We start from the raw sequence: 23,588 nt of genomic DNA on the forward strand, positions 1-23,588 counted from the left end.
CCCTAACTCCTCCACAAGCCCTGCGCTAATTCCCCAAACCTCCCTCCGCAGAACAAAGGTACAGCAATCTCAAAGGAAAGGACTTCAGCAGCACAAACGAACAGCACTGCACAGCACGGCTTCCAGGTATAGAGTGAAACTCTATCAGCTGCACCACCTGGTGGAAGGCGAGGCTACTTAAAGGCTAAGGGGAGGAGACACACAGAAACTCACATCCACCAGGACATGGCAATAGAATTGGCATGAACCCATGCAGTACAAGAGGGAATTTCACAGTTTAAGTTACAGCGGCATCTAGAATAGACCGCAGACACACAGCGCTAGACAGCGTGTGACATCCTGTCATCTTCCTGTTGTCCTCCACAATTCTCAGAATGTAGATAAAGTTCTGTTGAAACGTTCACAGTCCCCATTTCTCTATGGGTGGTAGGGTGTAGTTCTGGAATTCTCAATGTTGTACAGTTGGTGCAATTCATCCATGACTTTTCCATGAAAACAGGCTCCCATCTCAGAGTGAATTCTTTTTGGACACCCGTATACGCAGATGAAGTCATGACAGATGGCACAGGCTGCTGACTCGGCTTTTTGATTCCCGGTGGGAGTCATGACTGCTAACTTATTAAAATGATCCATCATCACCAGACAGTACAGACAACCATTATCGGAGTGGCTGATCTTGAGATAGTCCACCATCAGCACTTCCAAAGGGAAAGAAAACCTCTTCACCTATATAGATGCTCTGTGTTTAGGGGGTTTAGTCATCTCACCCTGATGGGATTTCCGGTAATCTTCTTTCACCACTCGATTTACTTGTGGCCAATACAGAAGCCGTTGTAGCCAGTGGAAAGTTCTCTCTGTTCTGAAATGGGTATCAGTCTCATGGACTTCCTTCTTCACTATGGGCTTCATTCCTTGTGAAATCATTAGCAGATTACAATGAGGCAATCTGGGCTACCGCCTAGGGCCAAAGGCACCGGGGGTCCTTTGGCCATATTGTCCTCATTATAATGGTTTTTTTCACCACTGTCGGCAGTGGACATCTCCGGAGAGGGAGCTTTCCTAAAGCTCAGCTGCCAGCAACTCACAATGGTTTGCTGGCATCTACAAGGCTATGTGTGTATGTGCTCTTAGGAATAACAGAAGCTTTGGTCCTCTCCTCCACTTTTGGCTGAGATTTAGAGGATTAATCGGAGACATAGAACCGCTGTTCTCCACTTTGGAATCCAACCCTTCAGATATATGGTATATGATGTATAGTATTGATATACCAAAAATATCAGTAATAATCAATTAAATTCTAAAAGACATTAATCAATTTAAAATTTGTATTTATTTAGTTTAATTAAATCTGGCATGGAAGGATGAAGACGTGTTCTTGGAGAAGCCTTCAACTTTAGCAGGTGTTTCTTGCTGGTCAGGAGGCCACGAGTAGATGGTTCAAATCCTTCCATACGGGTACAGCATTGATGGTGGACATGCTGTAGTTTCTTCAGGGCGCTAGATGTGGGGGTTTTCTGTCCTCGAGATGTCTAAGGTGCCCTGGTGACAGCAGGCAAAAATGCAGCTTCCTCTGACAGTGCGAGCAGCCCTGGATAATCCACGCCGGCAGAATGATATCATCCGGCGGAAGATGGAACCTATGAGAAAAGATGTAAAACTAATGTAAGTAATGGGACTCCATATTAGAGGGTACTACTGTGGTGTCACTGTGGGAGAACATTAGAGGAATCTCATCACACAGAGGGCAGGGATCATTGTCAGTCATCATACATGTGACAATCCCACCACTGACAGATAACATCTGCTCCACATGACTTCTTCTCACTGACATCATACAACAGGGAGATTATTGTCACACTTACCTCGCCTACTTTCCCCCTCTTCTACTTTCTCTGTTTTTTCTTGTCTTCTCAGTTTTAGAAAATATTTTCTTTTCTTCTGAACTGGAGATTCTAATCAAAAAGTCAGAAAAAAATATTAATTATAAACTTCTAAAATATTTTCTTTGTATCTATATAGAGTTATGCAATTGATTAATATGCACCTGTAGCATTTCTGTGTGCCGCCATGTGGTGACTCCCCAAGGAAATATGTCCCCTTATTATCATGACATACTTGCAGCAAGCCACTGTGTTATCATATAATCAGTTAGATTAAACTTCAGTGTAACTTTCAAGAGCACCCATCACCAGATCAAAAGTTTCTGAGATTCACTCTTATCTTATGTCTGCTGCTCCCCTGAGTATTCTGATATTTGTTTTGCTAAAATCCACCCTATGGTTTTTTCCATGAGGGTGTGGCTCACAATTTTATATTGCAGAGCAACCTAAAGACACGCCCCAGAGGATCCTGTGAGCACCGCCCTCTTGGAAAAGACCATAAACATTAGCACTAAATAAGACCCATAACTCAAAAAACTGAATACTCAGGGGAGCAACGGGAATAAAGTAAGTAATTTTTGAAGCCTTCATGTGCTGATTCACATTATAATTTTGGATTATAGGCTATAGTTGGATGGCCTATAAACCTGTACATACCTGACAATGAGGACGAGGATGACTCGTTTTTAGCAGTGAAACACTGATTGTCTCCATTAGTTTTGGAAGAGGAAGACTCTTTCTGCCTGTTTGGTAGAAGAAAGACCAGTAAATTAAAAGTAAAAACAATAGAAAAAATGAAGAACACCTGTTTGTGAGGCCAATTAGGACAACATAGAGGGGATACCCTGCCCACGGCCTCAACTAGTAATATTGGCCTGTCATGAGCTGGAAATGAATGGCTGGTCACAATGATCAGCTGTTATTGCAGTGTTATCACAAGCCAGACGCACAGAGATCAGCAATCATGGGGTGGTGGATGCTGGATTTAGATTTGTGTTACTCGTGTCTTGTATTTGGTTCTGAACATACATCAAAACTAAATCTCATAATAATAATAATCTACTCACATGTCTGAGTGTTTTTCACTGTTTTCTTGGGAACACTGTGGAGGTGACATAGGCTCTACATTGGTCATCATCCCGGTATTGGTGATATTTAGCTAAAACACACAGAGAAAAATAAATTGATTTATTTTTAAGCATTTTTGTAATTATAGGTTTTAGACATACTATTAGCCACATACTTACTTTACAAAACCTTTGATAAGATGATACAAAGTTTTTTATTTCTGGCCAGTCATTGTCCTCTCTTGTGTCCGCCTCATCTGAATTCATGTGTCTGCTACAACGAGCTACAAAGTACAAGTGTTATCAGAGATAATTAGTATAAGACCCGGTCAGACATTCACCCTGTTATCACTAATAATGATGAGAACTTATCTTCACATAAAATGAAAGACAAGACACACAGCAGTTTTCTGCAGATGACGTCTCATTTTACTTACTGATAAAGTAGCGGGTGTCCTCATCTGACTTTAGCTCAGGAACGAACAGGGGCTTCTGACTTAGAAGGTTGTCAAAGTCTAAGTGATGCAGAAATGGATGCATTTTGATCTCATTTGCTCCTCCTGGAAAAGGAAGACAAGAAAGAATGTGATAGAGTCATTTTTAGAGAAACTGCTCCATATCGGTACAGTTTATGTTAACCTGAACTGAAGATGTAACAGCAGACATGAAGGAAATGTACTGAAAGTCACAGCATGAAAAATGGGGAATGGATAAGTAGGTAGATTGCTGAACCTCATGGACACAACCATTTGTCTGGTCACAGACGTGTAATAAGTCATAATACTATTATAATATTACCTGTCCCAAGTCTATCTGCTGGATCTTTTCTGAGCAGCTGAGTGATGATGTCCCGAGCATCAGGTGGAGTAGAGTATTTATGATATGTCAAAATTAATTTATCTGTTATATAGAAACAAATATTACAGGAAATGAAACGTTTTCATTTATTTTTATAAAAAATGTCCTTAATAAGGCTAGAAATTAAACCAGAAAACCAATGAAACCAAATAACAGTGACATCACAAGCATTCAGATTATTTTACTTACCCTCAAGGACACTGCGTAAAATATCTCTTTTTAAAGCCCCTTTAAATGGTGTACATCCATAAAGAAATTTATGTAGAGTGATCCCTACTGACCACCAATCAACGGGCCTTCCATAGCCTTTCCTTTGGATAATTTCTGGGGCCATGTAACTAGGGGTGCCAAAAGTCTGGAAACCAACAGAAGAATGAGATGATAATCAATAAATATAATTGCGTCAAATAACATCAGTGCAAACGTTTTATAGAGAAATTGTCAGAGAAAGAGAAAGAGATGAAATCTGTAAAGTACAAGACCTTGTAAGTAAAGCCTACCTCTTCATCAAGGAACTCGCTGGTGATGTCCTCAGTTGAAGCCTTGTAGATATCTGAGCTTGGTCTCATGAGGCCGAGTTTTGAAACCCCAAAATCGGTGACCTTAATATGTCCTGTTGATGATATCAGGAGGCTGTGAAAGAAAGAAATGGTGTCAGACCCAAGTAATTACCCATAGACTGTATAAAAACTATAATTTTTTTTCCCCTTTATTATACTACTGGGGTCACTTACTTGCCAGGCTTCAGGTCTCTGTGCACCACACCATAACTGTGCAGGTATTCCACAGCAAGTACCGTTTCCGCAATGTACATACGGGCCAGGGGGACTGGTAAAGGACCCCTGCGCTTTATAAGACTGGCACAGTCTCCTCCTATCGGAGAAAGCAAATATGAGAGGTGAGGGTTTGTTTCAATGTAAATTACACATGATGAGGGTGAATATGAAATAAGTGGAAATATTGGGACAAGATGGCCTATATAGAGATATACTGTGTAATGTAGAGCGTATACTGTATACTATATGTTGCCATCCATGTGGGCACATTATGGTCATATATAGGTGCTAGGACAAAACAGACGTGGGCTGGATATAGATACAATGGATGTGTCCTACCTGGTACATACTCCATGACCATACACAGATGAAGTTTAGTAGGGAAAGAGCAGAACATGGAGGCCACAAAGGGACAATCAGCGAATGCTGAGATGTCCCTCTCCAGAAAGGCCAATTCAAGTCTCTTTGGCTTTTTCAGGTTCTCCTTGTCCATTGTCTTCATAGCACAAATCTGGTTTGTGTCTTTATGGCGCACTAAGTGGACGGCCCTGGAGAGGAAGAAAATCCATGATTTATTACAAATTCTTATTAACAGTCCATCTATAGACCTCATCAAATGATCTCCTGTACTAATGGTTAATACTAGATGTGAGGCCATCACTATAAATCCATGTCTAGAAATGCATAAAATAATACTCCATAAATGATTATCAATGGAGGGTCCACATCCACGTCACATCCTAACTGACCTGACAGATAGATGTGGACAGTGATGTGGTCTTCTAATTTCTCTATGGGAATATTACATGGGCAGGACACCGAGGCATCATCATAAGGAGCCCTGGGAAATAAATATTATACCAAAGTAAAGCTCACCCAAAGGCTCCACTGCTGATCAGTTTGATCTGTTTATAGTCGCTCTTACAAGGATTTCTCTCTGGGTTCAATGATCCGATCAAGGCCTAAAAAGGAATAAGAAATGACATTAAGACAGAAAATGCAGGAGAATAAAAGCTCAAGATGCAGGAACGTCTCCCTTCTATATTATGTCCCCACTGATTACACTGTAGAGAACGTAATACAAGCCGGACCCACCACAGACCCCATTATATTATAAAGGGAAATCCCCCATACACATAAATCAATACTGCAGGGAAGGATAAGGGACATCACACAGAGGGGGCAGGAAGAATAACGCCATTATCACACATAATATGTCTGATCTACATGACGAACAGTGATATCCCATTGTCATATGGGATATAATATGGGATGTATAATTCACACCCGTCATCTAATGATATACAGACGTCCCTCTGATACTTACACTGGCAGATTCCTGGATGATTTCTGGTGTCTCACATATTCCACCATCAGTATTTGCCGGCACAGTTATTCCTAAAATAATGAAGAAACGTTATTTATTAAATGTCTATATCAGCACTTAATAACCAAAAGAAAAGGAACTAAAAAAGTCAAATATCAAAAAACATAACAAATTTTATTGATTAATCAGAACAATTCATGATAAAAAAAATAATAAGAGAATGTCAGACACAGAGAACGCTCTCTCTTTCAAACCAAGAACAACTGATCAAAATCACTTCAAAACCTATTCATAATGGTATTCATACAAGTTTGTGTCTGTTTAGAATGTAGAAGATATAGGAACAATCTGTAGTCCTCAAAATTAATAAGACAAATAAAAAAGAGAAACCTGCACAGTCTGGGAGGGTGGGAAGCAAGACCCCGACATGTGTTTCGCATAGGCTTCTTCCAAGGGGTATTGAAGAAGTTTTGCGTAGGCTTCTTCCAGCAGGTGTGTAAGAAGCCTACATGAAACGCTCATCAGGGGCTCACTCCCCACCCTCCCAGACCATGCAGGTTTCTCCTATTTATTTGTTTATTTATTTATACAGAGGATGAAGAATAAATCAACATATTCTTTGCCGTTCTCAATAACGAAATATTTGAATGTAAAATATTAGATGATCGTCTTACCTTCTATCAGATCGGAGTTTGGCCCTGGCTGACTATTATCAGGGTCAGCAAGATTTAGGTTTTGCCCCTCTGCGGAGTCGCCTTTTGATGTTTCCTGATGGATATAAGATATACAATTAATATAACATTTCTCAAACACTAGATTATCATATATATAAAGCAGGAAGGATTAAACCTGGATTTACTTGACAAGTTCAGTATTGGACGGACAATTCACGGCCGCTCTATCAAGTAAATTTACATTAATATTTAAGCGACTTGTATCTACAACTGTTCTCTAATAACTTCTATCAGAACTGCAGCATTTACAAGGAGGAAGATTGTGATGATCGAGTGAGACAGAGGTAGAAATACAAGCTCCGCACCGCTGAGTACAGACTGTCACCACAGAGGATGGAGCCGCAGAGACAGGCTGCCATAAAATATCCTGTGTCTGCCTGGAGCGGAGAGAGGAAGGCCTCTACCATCATAAATCTGACCTTCTGCTATATGACTGGTAATCTGGAGAAGATCAGACAACAAGGACATGAGATGTAGAAGATGATGGATCCTTACCAGGCGCTCCAGTGAGTAGGCCGGATACTCCAGTACAAGCAGGACATTTTGGGCCAGCTGTTTGAAAAAGGCCAATTCTCCACTTTGGGATTTTTCTTCAGCCTATAAAGATGAAAATAAACAAGAAATGAAAATAATCAATAAAATTCATGAACATATATGGTATTGCCACGTTTGTTAAAGTCTGATCTGTTAAGATAGGTGTTTATTAATTGTGTTAATTAATTCCCTAACACCGAGAAAAAAAATCAAAACGCTAGATTTACAGGTTTTTTTGCTCACCTCACTTCACTAAAAAAAGTAATAATAAGTAATTAAAGCACCGTATGTACACAAAAATTATATCAATAAAAACCTGAGTTCACTGCGCAAAAAAGGCTTTACTTAGTTATATCAACAGAAAAATTACAATGTTATGGGTCTCTGAATATAGTGACACAAAGAACCATTTCATCTCAATTGGAATTTTTTTCACCTTGTTTCAATACAATGTATGGTAAATAGGATGGAGCCATTGAAAGCTGCAATTCATCCCAAAAAAACAAGCCCTCACATGTCTATGCCAATGGAGAAATAACAAAGTTATGGCTCTTGAAAGAAAGTGAGGAAAAAATGAGAGCAGAAAAATGAAAAATTCTGTGGTCCATAAAGGGTTAACCAATCCTATTCCCTCCTCCCCCCGCATCCAGGACCTTCCCACCCCTAATTCAACTAACCCTTTAGATCCCACCCTCTCCTTTGTCATGTAGCCTGATTGCCCTGTTTTGACTCCAGGCTATTCTTATCTGGGTATTTGGCACAGGTTAAACTTAAACTTGTATTCCATTATTATTTTCCATTATTATTATATATAATTTGTGCAGATTGTCTGCTACTTACCTGGTGTACTAATGTCCAGATGTTCTGCTGTAAATGCTCAAGATATTCTGAGCTTATACAACCTTGGTGGTATTTGGTCAGGCAATCTCTCACAAGCTCCATAACCAGCCGGTAAGTGAAGCTGAGGACGCCATCGGGTAGTGGTAGCACAAAGTCAGGGTCATAGGTGGTAAGAATCCCCTGGAGTAGTGCTAACACCTGAAGTCTGTCTGGAGGAATTCCAGACATTTCAAGTAATCCAAGCGCGGTTAGTATATGACTAGCTATATGGCTTATCACACCAACAGCAATGACACCGGAATGTCAAAGTGACAACAGGAGTGTAAACACTTGTAGAAGTAGTGATGGTTAATTGTGATGTCATAATGGAATCTTGTGTTCTAATCTTAAAGGGGCATCTTACCTTATAAGGAAGTTGCCTTGCAACCCTTAAGTAGGGAAAAATATAGGCTCAGCATCAGTATCTGTTATACACAATAAAAATTATAGCGTTTTGTATCAATAAGAAATTCCGATTCCAGCGCTAACAGAAATATCTTTCTGTGGGAACAGGGCATGTGGGGCTGGGGCTGCATCCAACCCTGGCATATGAAGCACGCTGGCCCATGTTGCTCTGCCACAACCACTTCCAAAGATGGGGGTCTTTATTACAAATATGACCCTGCCTACCAATGGAGAAAATCAAAATTTACTACTCCCAATAATTCCAGTTTTTAAAGTTGGTAAAATAGGTCTCTTTATAATATTAATAGTAACCTCTTGACCCTCCTTATAATAATAATAGCGCCCATCTGGTTCTCCTGATAATATTAAAGGGAATCTGACAGTGGCATCAACCCTCATAAGCCATCTATATGGGCATTTAGGTCATAGAACGTTGAAGAAACCGATACCTTGATATCTGCCATCTGATGTCTTATTCCACAGAAATCCACATTTTCTTTTATATGTAAATGAGCTGTTAAGATCTATGGGCCGGACATAGATCTCCCTGAGAATCTGCATCCAGAGATTATTTTCAATGGAACAGGTAGTTATCAGTGGGAGACATGTACATCAGGAGAGTAGACGGTCAGTCATTACATGTGTCACACTGGAAATGACTCTTTTCATTTATAATAAGCCCTGGATGCAGATTCTCAGGGAGATCTATGTCCGGCCCATAGATCTTAACAGCTCATTTACATATTAAGAAAAAAAGTAAATTTCTCTGGATTAAGACATCAAATAGTGGCTATCAAGGCATCACTCTATTCAACTTTCTCTGACCTGCATCTTTATGTAGACGGCTTATGAGGGTTGATCTTACTGACAGTTTCCCTTTAATAGTGTGGCTCGGACCTCCTTATAATAATAGTGCCCCTTATGGGCCTCCTTATAATAATGATAATAATGGTGACTACCTGTTCTTTTTTATTAAATTAAAAATAATAATGCTCCGTCAGGCCTCTTTATAATAGTAATATTAATGATAAAAATATTAGATGACCCCACACGGTTTAGGGAAAGTGTCACTGAATGCAGAAGCCGGGTCTAAGCTCCTAATAAACACTACCCACCTCCTGCCCTGCTGTGTTATCACAGGCTTTATTCCCCTTCAAGCCTAAGCAGCAGAATGCCGGTATCTCCTCTTACTGCTCCATTTCACCTGCTGTCAGTAATGCAAAGTGCCTGAGCCCTGTTTTAAAGCCTCTTGCTAACCCCCTCCCACCATGTATCTAGTGGTAGACCCCATATTAATATAAGCCCCCTACATACCTTGAGCTGCCCCTCTCCAGCTGTCTTTTCTGGAGCTGATCCCAGCAGGTATGGCTGACAAGAGGCTGCAGCTGGAGGCCTTGTGCTTCAAGCAGCATTGTGGGGAGGAAGGATAGCTGTCCTGACTTCTGGCAAGTCTTGCAAGTCTCCTTCACGGCTGGACTGGGCATCTGGCAATTCTGTCAAATTCTGGCTTGGCCGGTCTGGCAGTGGGCTGCATCGATCCGCAACACTATTAACTGTTAACAATTATAGTGAAGCAGAGAGCCATCAGCTCCCTGCTCTGCCACTTAACTAAGGCAAGCCACAGATTGCTTCCGGCCACAGGCAGGGACTGCAAGGGATCGGTACCACGTAATGGACGTCAGGCAATGAGATGACATCAGAGACTGTAGTGAGGAGGAGCACATCACCACTCGGCATGGGAGTGTCGTGAGGAAAATATGAGTTTATTTCTATTTTTTTGCAGTCACTGCAGGGTACTAATATTATTACAAGATAAGATACCTAGGGGGGCACTAATGTCTCATAAAGAGGCCAAGGAGGGTGACATTGTTATTACAGGTTGTCCCATGGGGCTCTTTTATTATCACTATGGAGGAGGCCTAGAGGGGCTCTGTTATTATTATAAGGAAGCCCGGGGATATTAATATTATTGTAAGAAATCCCGGGGCGTTATAAATATTATAAGGAAGCCCAGGGTCCATTATTATTATTATTATTATTATTTTAAGCAGGCCCAGGGGGTCTCTATTATTATTGGGGCAATATTATTGTAAGAAGCCCTGAGTGCACCATTATTATTAGGTACAGATGGGGGCATTATTACTCTGTAGTGGCACAGAGGGGACACTGTTACTGTGTGGGATACAAAAGCAGGAAGCTCTTTCTATGCAGGGTACAGAGGGGGCATTATTACTACGACAGGGGTGGGCAATTAATTTTCCAGAGAGGAAACAAGAGAGACTGTGACTGTTGTGGAGGGTCAAACCAATAGGCTGAATTTAATTCTGCTCATCATTAATATTACCAAAAATAATTACAATTATTATTTTATAATAATAGTATCACTTAATATTAAGTAGAATTAAGTATGCTGACATCCCCCTATATACCGTATGAGCCCGCAAACAGCCTCCAATATACAGTATGAGCCCCTACACAGCCCCTTACATACAGTATGAGCCCCCAAATAGCCCCTCTATATACAGTGAGCCCCCACATAGCCTCTCTGTATATAATATGAGCCCTCACATAGCCTCCTATATATAGTATGAGCCTTCACATATTTCCTATATACAGTATTTGCCCCATAAACAGTATTAGCCCCCCATAGCCCCTCTATATGCAGTGTGAACCTCACATGGCCTCCTATATACAGTATGAGCCCTCACAAAGTTTCATAGTTTTAAAGTTGAAGATAGACTTAACACCATCAAGTTCAACCTATAGTCTAAAATGTTGATCCAGAGGAAGGCAAAAAACCCATGGGGCAGAGATTAATAGCTCCATATTAGGGGAAAAATTCCTTTCCGATTCCATAAGACAATCAGACTAGCTCCCTGGATCAACGCCCCATCACAGAATCTAGTGCCCATATCATGTAATGTTATATTTCTGGAAATTGCAGTTGGAACCAGCTCAACACACCGGAGTAATTAAAAATTTGCAAACTCTTTATTGGAAATCCTTTAAAAATGAAATTGATAAAAAATTGGGCATCTTAGACAACAAAGAGGGGTGTAACAGGAATCAATCCATACGCGTTTCTAGCTACATGGCTCTTAAACACAGTGTTCAAGAGCCATGTAGCTCGAAATGTGTATGGATTGATTCCTGTTACACACACCACCCCTCTTTATTGCTTTGTTGTCTGAGATGCCCAATTTATTATCAATTTCATTCTTAAAGGATTTCCAATAAAGATTTTGTGAATTTTTAATTACTCCGGTGTGTTGATCTGGTTCCAACTCCAATTTCCTCAACTACCTCCAGCGCTGTGCAGCAGCGGGGACGCCGTGCTCCTCCCGGACTGGAACAGCATCTCAGGGGTGAGCTGAATTTTTTCTTATTTAATGTTATATTTCTCAAGAAAAGCATCCAGACTCTTCTTCAATTTTTGTAGTGAATCACTCATTACAAACATCATCTGGCAGAGAGTTCCACAGTCTCACTGCTCTTACAGTAAAGAATCCGCGTCTGTGGTAATGATTAAACCTTCTTTCCTCTAGACGTAGAGGATCCCCTTTTGTCCCCATCGCAGGCCTAAGTAAAAAAAAGCTCATTATACACATCTCTGTATTGTCCCCTCATATATTTGTACATTGCAGCAGGATCGCCCCTAAGCCTTCGTTTTTCCAAACCGAAAAACCCCAAGTTTGATAATCTGTCTTGGTATTGCAGTCCACCCATTCCCTTAATAACCTTGGTTGTTCTTCTCTGTACTCACTCTAGTTCAGTTATGTCCTTCTTATGCACTGGAGACCAAAATTGTACAGAGTATTCTAAGTGGGGTAGCAATGGTGACTTGTATGGTGGCAAAACCAATGTTCTTGCCATGAGTGTCTATGCCTCTTTTAATGCATCCCATCATTTTCTTTGCCTTGACAGCAGCTGCCTGACACTGGTCACTAAAGTGAAGTTTGCCGTCCACCCATACACCCAAGTCTTACTCGGTGACTGTTTTACCCAGTGTTTTACGATTTAGTTCATAATTATTTATTTTATTTCCTCTGCTCAAGTGGAAAGTGGTGACTACCTGTTCTTTTTTATTAAATTAAAAATAATAATGCTCCCTCAGGCCTCTTTATAATAGTAATATTAATGATAAAAATATTAGATGACCCCACACGGTTTAGGGAAAGTGTCACTGAATGCAGAAGCCGGGTCTAAGCTCCTAATAAACACTACCCACCTCCTGCCCTGCTGTGTTATTACAGGCTTTATTCCCCTTCAAGCCTAAGCAGCAGAATGCCGGTATCTCCTCTTCCTGCTCCATTTCACCTGCTGTCAGTAATGCAAAGTACCTGGGCCCTGTTTTAAAGCCTCTTGTTAACCCCCTCCCACCATGTATCTATAGCATCGGCGTCTCTGCCCCCTGCTGGCGTAGCGTACATGTACATACCGTATCATACGTGTACGTTACGGTAAGCTCGGACCAATGAGAGGAAGCATCCGGCGCTCAGAGGAAGTATCCGGCACCCAATCAGAGGGACAGCTGTAACATCACGTGCCAACGTTAGCTGCTGGTCTGAGATTGGCTGGCGGCTGCTTCCTGTGATTAGACGGAGCTTACAGTAATGTACGGGACGCTACATGTAGGGTACAGCAGCGGAGAGAGACCGGCGGTCGGGCGGAATCCAGCGTGGAACCACAGAGCACCGATGAGTGTGTGTGTTCTGGCGGGTCTGGCAGTGGCATGGGGTTATTTGGTGGTGGCAGCGTGTTTGGTGGATCCAGCGGCGACCCCAGGAGCGGCTCTGACAACGGCGGCGTCTCTGGCGGTGTGTCCGGCTGTGCTTGGAGCAGCGTTTGCAGTGGCGGGTGCAGCCAGGGTGTCCTGTGCCATCTTGGGACACTCATGTGCTTCCTGCCGGGCACGGCCGCGGTGCCTTATGGGATTCGTTCACTTCGCAAACTGCCAATTATGTAAGTACATAGCCTCCCATTGCTTAGTGTTCTTGATTGTCTTTGTGGGCACACTCTCCTCCGTAGTGTAAAAACAAGGCAGCAGCGCAAGTGCGAATGCTCGCTGGGTTATGTCATCATCTTTGCCAGTGATGGTGCATCGGAGACCAGAGCTGTGGAGTCAAAGTCGGAGTCGTGGAGCCTGAGTCGGTGCCAATTTTGGTGGAGTCGGTATAAAAAGGACTGACTCAGACTCCAAAAATATATAATAAATTGGGTACGGTAGTGCAATGCAATATTTGCAAATTATTATGTTCTACATATCTTGATTATTATAGCAATGATTAAAAGGCTTATGTTCACATGATGCTACAATAAATGTATCACCTAAACATCAGCAATGTACGAAGGAGTCAGAGTCATGGAGTCGGAGTCAGGGAAATTGAGGAGTCAGTGGTTTGGCTTACCGACTCCACAGCCCTGGAGACAGCCAGGCAAGTGTCGCTGCTGCAGTTGTGTGTGCCTTTCCCAGAATTTCACGCAGTATCCTAGATGCCAAATTGCAGCATCTGTATCCAGGATCGTGCATCTACCTAATAATGCATGTTGCAGCAGCCTCCAAGATGCATTATCAGTAGGAATAGATATATTCAGATGCTGAATATGGACAAATATTTTCAATTAACACTACCCCACCACTATACTAGAGAAGCAAACAAAACCATCTCAAACTTTTATTTAAAACATTTTATTTACTGGAAAAAGTAATGAGGCAGAGGGCAAAAACATTTAATACAAAAAAAATAAATTCATATATGTACTCTTTTAAAAACAAAGGAAAGAAATTCTGCATTAATGAGCCTTGTCATTTATTCATAACTCTGTCAATCTTGCACCAATGCCATCCAGACATGACATCCACATTTGGAAATCTCAATCCCCTTTTTTTGCCAAGAAACATCTAAAGGAGTTATTCAAGTCTCCAACGCTTGGTTACCTAAATAGAAAAAAATAAATAATATAATATATATATATATTAGATGGTGGCCCGCTTCTAACGCATCGGGTATTCTAGAATATATATGTAGGCTGCTGGGGTGTATATAGAGGCTGCTGGAGTATATATAGAGGATGCTGCTGCTGGGCTGTATATAGAGGCTGCTGCTGCTGGGGTGTACTGACCAGAAAATGTGACTGCCTCAGCCAATCACAGGCCATAGTTAACCGGATTTACCCAAAGTCCATTTTCCCTAATATGGGTAAATCCAGTTAATTTGTAGCATATAGCACAGTGGGTAACCGAAGTCCATTTTTCCCTAATCTGGTGAACAACTGCAGTATATGATACTACTTAACCGTTTTTACTCAAAATGAAGGGACTTTGTCGTTTTTTAGACCCTGGGTCACTGCCCCCCCGTGCTGGATCTGCCCCCGCAGTGTTCGCTTTCTACCCTCCATCCCACGTGCTGGCTCTTATGCAGCGGGTGAGAGCGGGCAGAGTAGGCGTGAGTGGGTAGAGCAGAGTGAGGATAGTAGCAGAGAGCGGGACAGCGGGGGGACAGTGGGAGACAGGAGAACACAAAGGGAGACAGTAGAGCACAATGGGGTCAGTGGAACACAGCGGCGGAGAGCAGAGAAGGGGTCAGTGGAGCATAGCAAGCAAAGCAGGGTACAGCGGAGTACAGCAGGGGACATTAGAGCAGAGAAGGGGTCAGCGGAGCAGAGTGGGGGACAGCAAAACAGAGAAGGGTTCAGCAGAGCTCAGCGGGGGTTAGCAGAGAAGGGTCAGTGGAGCACAGCGGGGGACTGCAGAGCAGAGAAGGGGTAAGCAGAGCATAATGGGAGACAGCAGAGCACAGTGGGGGACAGCAGAGTAGAGAAGGGGTCAGTGGAGCACAGCGGGGGACACCAGAGGAGGGGTTAGCAGACCACAGAGGGGGACAGCGGAGCAGAAAAGGGGTCAGCGGAGCATAGCTGGGGACAGCGCAGCACAGTGGGAGATAGCGAAGCAGAGAAGGGTCAGTGGAGCACAGTAGGAACAGAGAAGGTCAGTAGAGCAGAGAAGGGGTGTGTGTGTGTGTATATACACATGCGGTGTGTGTATATGTGTTCCCTCGCCCGACATCGCCGCAGCGCTGCCTGCACCTACCTCCGTGTAGCCACAGCCTCTAGGAAAGACCGCGGCTTGCGGCCTGTGCACGGAGGTGGCTGCAGGCAGCGCAGTGGCGATGTCGGGTGAAGGGGAATGGGGGAAGGGTCCCAGCGACGGCGGGTCCAGGCGGCGGGTGGGTTCCACTTCCGGTGAGCGTGGTTCAATTCTCGCGGCTGGACTGCGCCCGTCCCTGATTGGTTCTGGCCGGCCGGGATTGGTTCAGCGACGCGGGATTTCGGTTACGGAAGTGGAACCACAAGGCAATTATATAGTGAACACACATTTCACATACAGTGACAGAACTACCCAACTCTGAGACCTTATTGTTCCCACACAGCCTGTCCTTGGGTGGCTCCGTCTGAGATAAGGTGTTATATTCAGCTAGGATGCATTTTAAAAAGATTTCTCTCTCCAGTCAGGGTGATGAAGGACTGTATCCCTTATCTGCATTATACACCACAGGGAACCCTGGTTTTACAGATTTCTGCTGCCTTCACCATAGCCCATAGGAGACATAATATATTACCTTATTGTATGATTAGACACTAACATGTCCCTGTGGACATTACAGCTGTGTTAAAAAAACAAACAAAAAAATGAGATAAGGCGACACTCTCACCCTTCCTGGGGATGGATGGCACAGTGAGCACCATTTATGGCCTCCCTCCAGGCAGGAGCAGAACCTGCAGGAGGGGCGAGTATAGGAGCAGTGAAAAGAGAAAAAAACATCACATGGACTGTGAATGCCAGTTTGAAAAAAGAAATATGAAGCATTTCCCACCTTTGGTCCCTAGAGGGAGGGCTTACAATGTTTCTAGTTTGAAAGAAAAAAAAATGTGATGCTTCTCCCCTTTTGGTCTTTAGAGGGGGGCTTGCAATGTTAAAAATTTATAGCACACCCCCTGTAACTGATGAACTATAAATTCAGTGGCCTGAACACAGAGCATTGTCAGAAGGTTCCGGTAAATCCAGGTAACTGCTAGCATAGTGCACAGCAAGGCAATCTGATAAACCACTATCCACTAGAGAATGAAATCCACCCAATGTACAGAGTCACTGCTGCCCCAAGAAAGATTGAAGAAAACAACCAGCGTGTATTTGTTGTTTTAGGAAATAGGCTGTGAGACTTTTTTTTTTTTTTTACAGGCTAGGTTTTATTTTTACATGGTGTTTTTTAATACAGATCCCATGGTGTTGTGGATCCGCCGGCTGCTGGGCGTAAGTATGTACCTTACCTACCAGTGTCTTACATCTGCCAATATGTATAACATTTTTTATTCACTTCTGGGTGTCTATGGGTAAATTACCTTACTTGATGCAATACGCAGTCACACTGTGACAGTGATACCACATGGAACGGTGTGAAGTCTACCATTTTGTCATGTCTGCAGCTTTTTGAGCGCTTTATGAATGTGTAAGGCCGTATTCCCTTTGACAGTAGTTGCACGGTGCATCACCAGTCTTATACTGCTTTTTTTAGAACATATACCACGAGGACATACCTGACCTGCCCAGTTTGCTCTAAAGTATCAGAGCGACTGGACAAACATCTACACGGAGTGTGCATGACCCAGAATTCTGCCGAGGAGAGGAAAGCCGCTACTGCTGATGCAAGGGCCAGAGTTAGAAAATCACATCCAAAGGGACAAGCATAGACGAGGAGGACATTATGTCTCTTCAAACATTGGCCAACGTAATCCCTTTCCTTGAGGATAGAGGGTTCCTCATAGTCCGGAAGCCAACTGCGGCCAGGTAGGCTCCACTTTTTCCTATCAATCTTTTGGCTATATCACATGACTTTGTATGTTTAATATATTAGTGTTGAATGATCTGATCGGCCCAACTTCAGGATGGATCAGGCGCTTTTTTGGCTGACTGGGTTTAAGGTTAGGGCCGATCACCGATTGTCGGTCAGATTGGGTCGATGCTTTTGACCCCATCTAACCCAGGATGGCTCATCACCATTTGATATGCATGTCCGTTAATCAGGTGGCTTTTTATAAATTTACAGTACTGTCCAATGTGAGGAGCAGACTGCAGGTGCCAGCAGCACTGCCCCTGCGGTGGAATATGAAGTGGTCCAGGAGAGCGAGATGTCCGAGAGTGTGTAAGTGTCTGCCAGTCAGCCAGTCTGTGTCAGTCAGTCTGCGTCAGTCAGTCTGTCTGTCTGTCTAACTCACACATAATGCTTTCTTTCCTCGCAGTGCCAGTGCCGTGCATCCCTCTGCTCAGTCAACTCAAGAATCTCCTTCAAGAGAAGAAGACTACCAGAGATCGCCTGTACAGTGAGTTTATTGCTTAGTCTTTTCATTAGGATACACCCAGCATTCAGTTATCCGGTGAACCACTGCACCATATGCTACTACTTAACCGGAATTACTCAAAATGAAGGGACTTTGTCGTTTTTTAGACCCAGGGTCACTCCCACTGTCAGAGGTGCGGGCATTCAGATGTCTGATGCCCGTCCCAGCTGGCCAGGGGAGATACCACCACCAGCAGCCGCGTCCCAGCTGGCCAGGGGGGGACACCACCACCAGCAGCCGCGTCCCAGCTGGCCAGGGGAGATACCACCACCAGCAGCCGCGTCCCAGCTGGCCAGGGGGGACACTACCACCAGCAGCCGCGTCCCAGCTGGCCAGGGGGGACACTACCACCAGCAGCCGCGTCCCAGTTGGCCATGGGGGGACACCACCACCAGCAGCCACGTCCCAGCTGGCCAGGGGGGGGGGACGGGACACCACCACCAGCAGCCGCGTCCCAGCTGGCCAGTTGGGACATACACATAAAGAAACACACATACACAGGGAGTAAGGCACACAGGAGGAAGACAGCACACAAGGGGGAAGAGCTCCTATCGGAACGTCACCCCCCTCCCGATGCGATAGCATCGGGCTTCCAACTAGTATAATATATATATATATATATATAAATATATATATATAAATATATATACACACACACTAGATGGTTGACTGATTCTAACGCATCGGGTATTCTAGAATATGTATGCGGTACACCGGGCGCAATCAGCACAGCAGTTTTTACATTTGGCGCCAATATCGCTGATTACTCCCGGCCGCGACCAATCAGCACAGAGGTTTTTAAATTTGGCGCCAATATAGCTGATTGGTCGCTGCCGACGGCCGCGGCGCTGCTTGTGCGGGTACTTCCGCTGCGAGCAGCTGGGAGATGACCGGCTGCTCGCAGCAGAAGCATCCCGAATGGTGGCGCCGCTGCCCGGTCCTCCCTTCAGCTGGCCAGGGGGGGAAACCACCACCAGCAGCCGCATCCCAGCTGGCCAGGGGGGGACACCACCACCAGCAGCCGCATCCCAGCTGGTCAGGGGGGGAAACCACCACCAGCAGCCGCATCCCAGCTGGCCAGGGGGGGGAAACCACCACCAGCAGCCGCGTCCCAGCTGGCCAGGGGGGGGGACACCACCACCAGCAGCCGCGTCCCAGCTGGCAAGGGAGGGACACCACCAACAGTAGCCGCGTCCCAGCTGGCCAGGGGGGAGACGGCCTTTGCTGGCTCACGCCATACACACATATACATATATACTCAAACCAAGGAAGAAGAGGATAGCCGGGTTGTGTTATCATGGAGGCTGGAGAGCCGCGTCTCCACAATGCTTCATTATCTAACTGAAGAAAAAAAAAAAAGGGAAATTAATTTGCAATAATATAAATAAATATATAATATATTATGATACAATATATAATATATATATAAGACCACCAGCAGCCGCGTCCCAGCTGGCCAGGGGGGACACCACCACCAGCAGCCGCGTCCCAGCTGGCCGGAGGGGGGGGGGGGGGGGACACCACCGCCAGCAGCCGCGTCCCAGCTGGCCAGTTGGGACATACACATAAAGAAACACACATACACAGGGAGTAAGGCACACAGGAGGAAGACAGCACACAAGGGGGAAGAGCTCCTATCGGAACGTCACCCCCCTCCCGATGCGATAGCATCGGGCTTCCAACTAGTATAATATATATATATATATATATATATATATATATATACACACACTAGATGGTTGACCGATTCTAACGCATCGGGTATTCTAGAATATGTATGCGGTACACCGGGCGCAATCAGCACAGCAGTTTTTACATTTGGCGCCAATATCGCTGATTGCTCCCGGCCGCGACCATTCAGAACAGAGGTTTTTAAATTTGGCGCCAATATAGCTGATTGGTCGCTGCCGACGGCCGCGGCGCTGCTTGTGCGGGTACTTCCGCTGCGAGCAGCTGGGAGATGACCGGCTGCTCGCAGCAGAAGCATCCCGAATGGTGGCGCCGCTGCCCGGTCCTCCCTTCACTCTTACAGTCGGGAGATCAGCGGTCCTAGCCGCTGATCTCCCAACGGTAGCCGCATGGAGGTCAGCGGCGCCGCCGGTCGGGGTAGTTCTGCTGCAATCAGCCGGTCATCTCCCGGCTGCATAGCCGCTGACCTCCGTGTGGCAGATGAGCCGCTAACGGCCGCCATCTTTTTTCTGAAATCCCGCGTCGCTTATTGGCTGCGGCCGGACCAATCAGCGACGCGGGATTTCCTGGACAGACAATTATATATATTAGATTTTATTTATGAAAATTTAGGAATAATGCAATACATGCGGGCGGGCGTGCGGCGGTGTAGGTGTGCAGTGGTGTGTATGAGCGGCGGCTGTGTCACCCTGTGGCTTTGTACTCCTGTAGCTATGTCCTTCTGTCTCTGGCTGTCTCCCCCGTGTGCGCTCTCTGTCTGAGCCTGTCCCCCTGTCTCTGGCTGTCCCCCTGTCTCTGGCTGTCCCCCATGTCCCCCTGTGTATCTGGCTGTCCCCCATGTCCCCCTGTGTATCTGGCTGTCCCCCTGTCTCTGACTGTCCCCCATGTCCCCCTGTCTCTGGCTGTCCCCCATGTCCCCCAGTGTCTGGCTGCCCCCCTGTCTCTGGCTGTCCCCCATGTCCCCCTGTCTCTGGCTGTCCACCATGTCCCCCTGTCTCTGGCTGTCCCCCATGTCCCTCTGTCTCTGGCTGTCCCCCATGTCCCCCTGTGTCTGGCTGTCCCCCATGTCCCCCTGTGTCTGGCTGTCCCCTATGTCCCCCTGTGTCTCTGGCTGTCCCCCATATCCCCCTATATCTGGCTGTCCCCCATGTCCCCCTGTCTCTGGCTGTCCCCCTGTCTCTGGCTGTCCCCCATGTCCCCCTGTGTCTCTGGCTGTCTCCCATGTCCCCCTGTCTCTGGCTGTCCCCCATGTCCCCCTGTGTCTCTGGCTGTCTCCCATGTCCCCCTGTGTCTCTGGCTGTCCCCCATGTCCCCCTGTGTCTCTGGCTGTCCCCCATGTCCCCCTGTCTCTGGCTGTCCCCCATGTCCCCCTGTGTCTCTGGCTGTCTCCCATGTCCCCCTGTGTCTCTGGCTGTCCCCCATGTCCCCCTGTGTCTCTGGCTGTCTCCCATGTCCCCCTGTGTCTCTGGCTGTCTCCCATGTCCCCCTGTGTCTCTGGCTGTCCCCCATGTCCCCCTGTGTCTCTGGCTGTCCCCCATGTCCCCCTGTGTCTCTGGCTGTCCCCCATGTCCCCCTGTCTCTGGCTGTCCCCCATGTCCCCCTGTCTCTGGTTGTCCCCCATGTCCTCCTGTCCCTGGCTGTTCCCCATGTCCCCCTGTCTCTGGCTGCCCCCCATGTCCCCCTGTCTCTGGCTGTCCCCCATGTCCCTCTGTCTCTGGCTGTCCCCCATGTCCCCCTGTCTCTGGCTGCCCCCCATGTCCCCCTGTGTCTCTGGCTGTCCCCCATGTCCCCCTGTCTCTGGCTGTCCCCCATGTCCCCCTGTGTGTCCCCCTGTGGCTCTGCTGCAGGCACCACCCCCTGTCCTCTGCTCCTGTCCTGTGTGGCCCTGTGTCCCCCTGTTCTGGTCCTTTGCCCCAGTCCTGTTGGGACATAGGATCGTTGAGTGTACCTCAGTTAAGGATGACAGCAGCCGGCGGGCATCCTCTGCTCTTTGAAGAAAATGGCAGACACGGCACTAGAGACAGCCTCCGCCTCTCCGGGAAGGGAGAGTTCTGTTCTCCCGCGGAGGCTCTTGGGAGTTGTAGTTCTCCAGGCGCTGTCACTGCCTCTTCTGGCCTGGGCGTGGACTACATCTCCCAGCATGCTGTGCGGCTTCGGCCTCAGACAGACAGCTGGCTTCCCAGCAGCGTCACGTCCCCCCGCCCCCCAGCCATTCACACAGGGACGGGGAAAGGAGGAAACAGAGCAGGCTGGAACATTGAGCCCGCGCCTCCCTCTCCCCCTCCCCCCACGGCCATTCTACATTGTGCTCCGGACGGGGCCACAAGCAGATCACCCTGTCCCTGCCTCTGATGCCACACTGTACACTGCCCCCCACATTGAGCCCGCAGCCCGTGCGCGTCCCCTACCGGCCGTTAACATTGTACATTGCACAATGAGTGACAAGCCGGCCGGCTCCGAGTCAAACACCCTGACTCCGCCCCCGCCGTGCAACATCCCCGTTTTACGCGATTTGAGGGTCTTTTGAAGTATTTTTTTTGCGGCGGCCATCATCCGGGGGAGGGGCTGATGATACCACACGCACTTAAAATTCAATCTGCAACAAAAAAGTCACTGACCCCGTTTTTCACATGAAATTTGCAAAATAAAAATAAGCGTACGTGCGGACGCGCCTCCGTTCAGCGCAGCGTCCGTTATCACGCTCATCGCATGAATTACGGAAAAAAAACGTAAACTTTCTCTTTTTTTGGGCGCACTTTTTTTTCCACCCTATTGGGCTAGCTAAAGGCGAAACTGTCCATGGACAGCCCGCCACCTGCTGCTCGTTCACCGCATTGCATCTCCTAACCCAGATAATGGTGTTTGAGGGTTCCGTGGTCTGCTGCACCACCTGCCTGGGGTCGGCAGATCGCATGGCCCTAATCCGGTTAATTTGTGCACTTTGTGATTTTGGGGTGATCTTTTTCGTGCAAATAGGGCGTAGTCGCAGAGGCGCGGGAGAGGCGGCATATCGTTCGGCCGGTCTCGGCGGTGGGGCACGCACCGGTCTCGCGACCGCCGGGGCAACGGAACGGCCGCAGCGGCCCAAAGAAGCGCCACGGCGAGGGGGAAAAAAAATCCGGAAAAGCGGAGATGCTGCCCTCCGGGGCTTCGCCCCAGGGCCCGGCGTACCGATTTTCGAGGCAATCCGCCAAAATTTCCGTTTTTCCAGAGTCAGGCTGTAACCCTTCAGGTGGGAATGCTGCACTCAGAGAGGATCTCCTTTCATGTGCTATCCGGACTCTCTCCCTTTTGCTAGGTCTTGCCTGGCTACAGAGACATGAACCCATCCTGAATTGGTGATCTGGTGAGGTGCTCCGTTGGGGGCAGGATTGTCATGAGACTTGCCTGGTTCCGGTTCGTCTGGCTCGACCTCCGTCTACTCCGGCTAATCTACCTGGTCTGCCGGCACACTACTGGTCCTATGCGGACGTCTTCGACAAGAAGGAAGCTGAGACACTACCACCTCATAGGCTGTATGATTGCCCTATCGACCTGGTACCCGTTGCTTCTCCTCCCCGCGGGCGTATCTACCCCTTGTCGCTGGCTGAGACCCGGGCCATGACTGAGTACATCGAGGAGAATCTTGCTAGGGGATTCATCCAGAAATCTACTTCCCCGGCTGGAGCAGGATTCTTCTTCATTAAAAAGAAAGACGGCTCGCTTCGGCCGTGTATTGAATACAGGGGTCTTAACCAGATTAACATCAAGAATATGTACCCCCTGCCTCTAATCTTGGAGCTGTTCGAGTGCCTTAAAGGCGCAAGGGTCATCACCAGGCTCGATCTTCGTGGGGCATACAATTTGGTCCGGATCCGCCAGGAAGACGAGTGGAAGACGGCATTCAACACCCGGGACGGTCACTATGAATACCGCGTGATGCCCTTTGGTCTCTGTAATGCCCCAGCCGTCTTCCAGGAGCTGGTTAACGACATCTTCCGTGATCTCTTGTATTCTTGCGTAGTGGTGTACCTGGATGATATCTTGGTCTTCTCTCCGGATCT

Source organism: Phyllobates terribilis, unplaced genomic scaffold (assembly GCF_046119375.1).
Source record: "Phyllobates terribilis strain yellow unplaced genomic scaffold, ASM4611937v1 Scaffold_3__8_contigs__length_932513732, whole genome shotgun sequence".
NCBI classification, from domain to species: Eukaryota; Metazoa; Chordata; class Amphibia; order Anura; family Dendrobatidae; genus Phyllobates; species Phyllobates terribilis.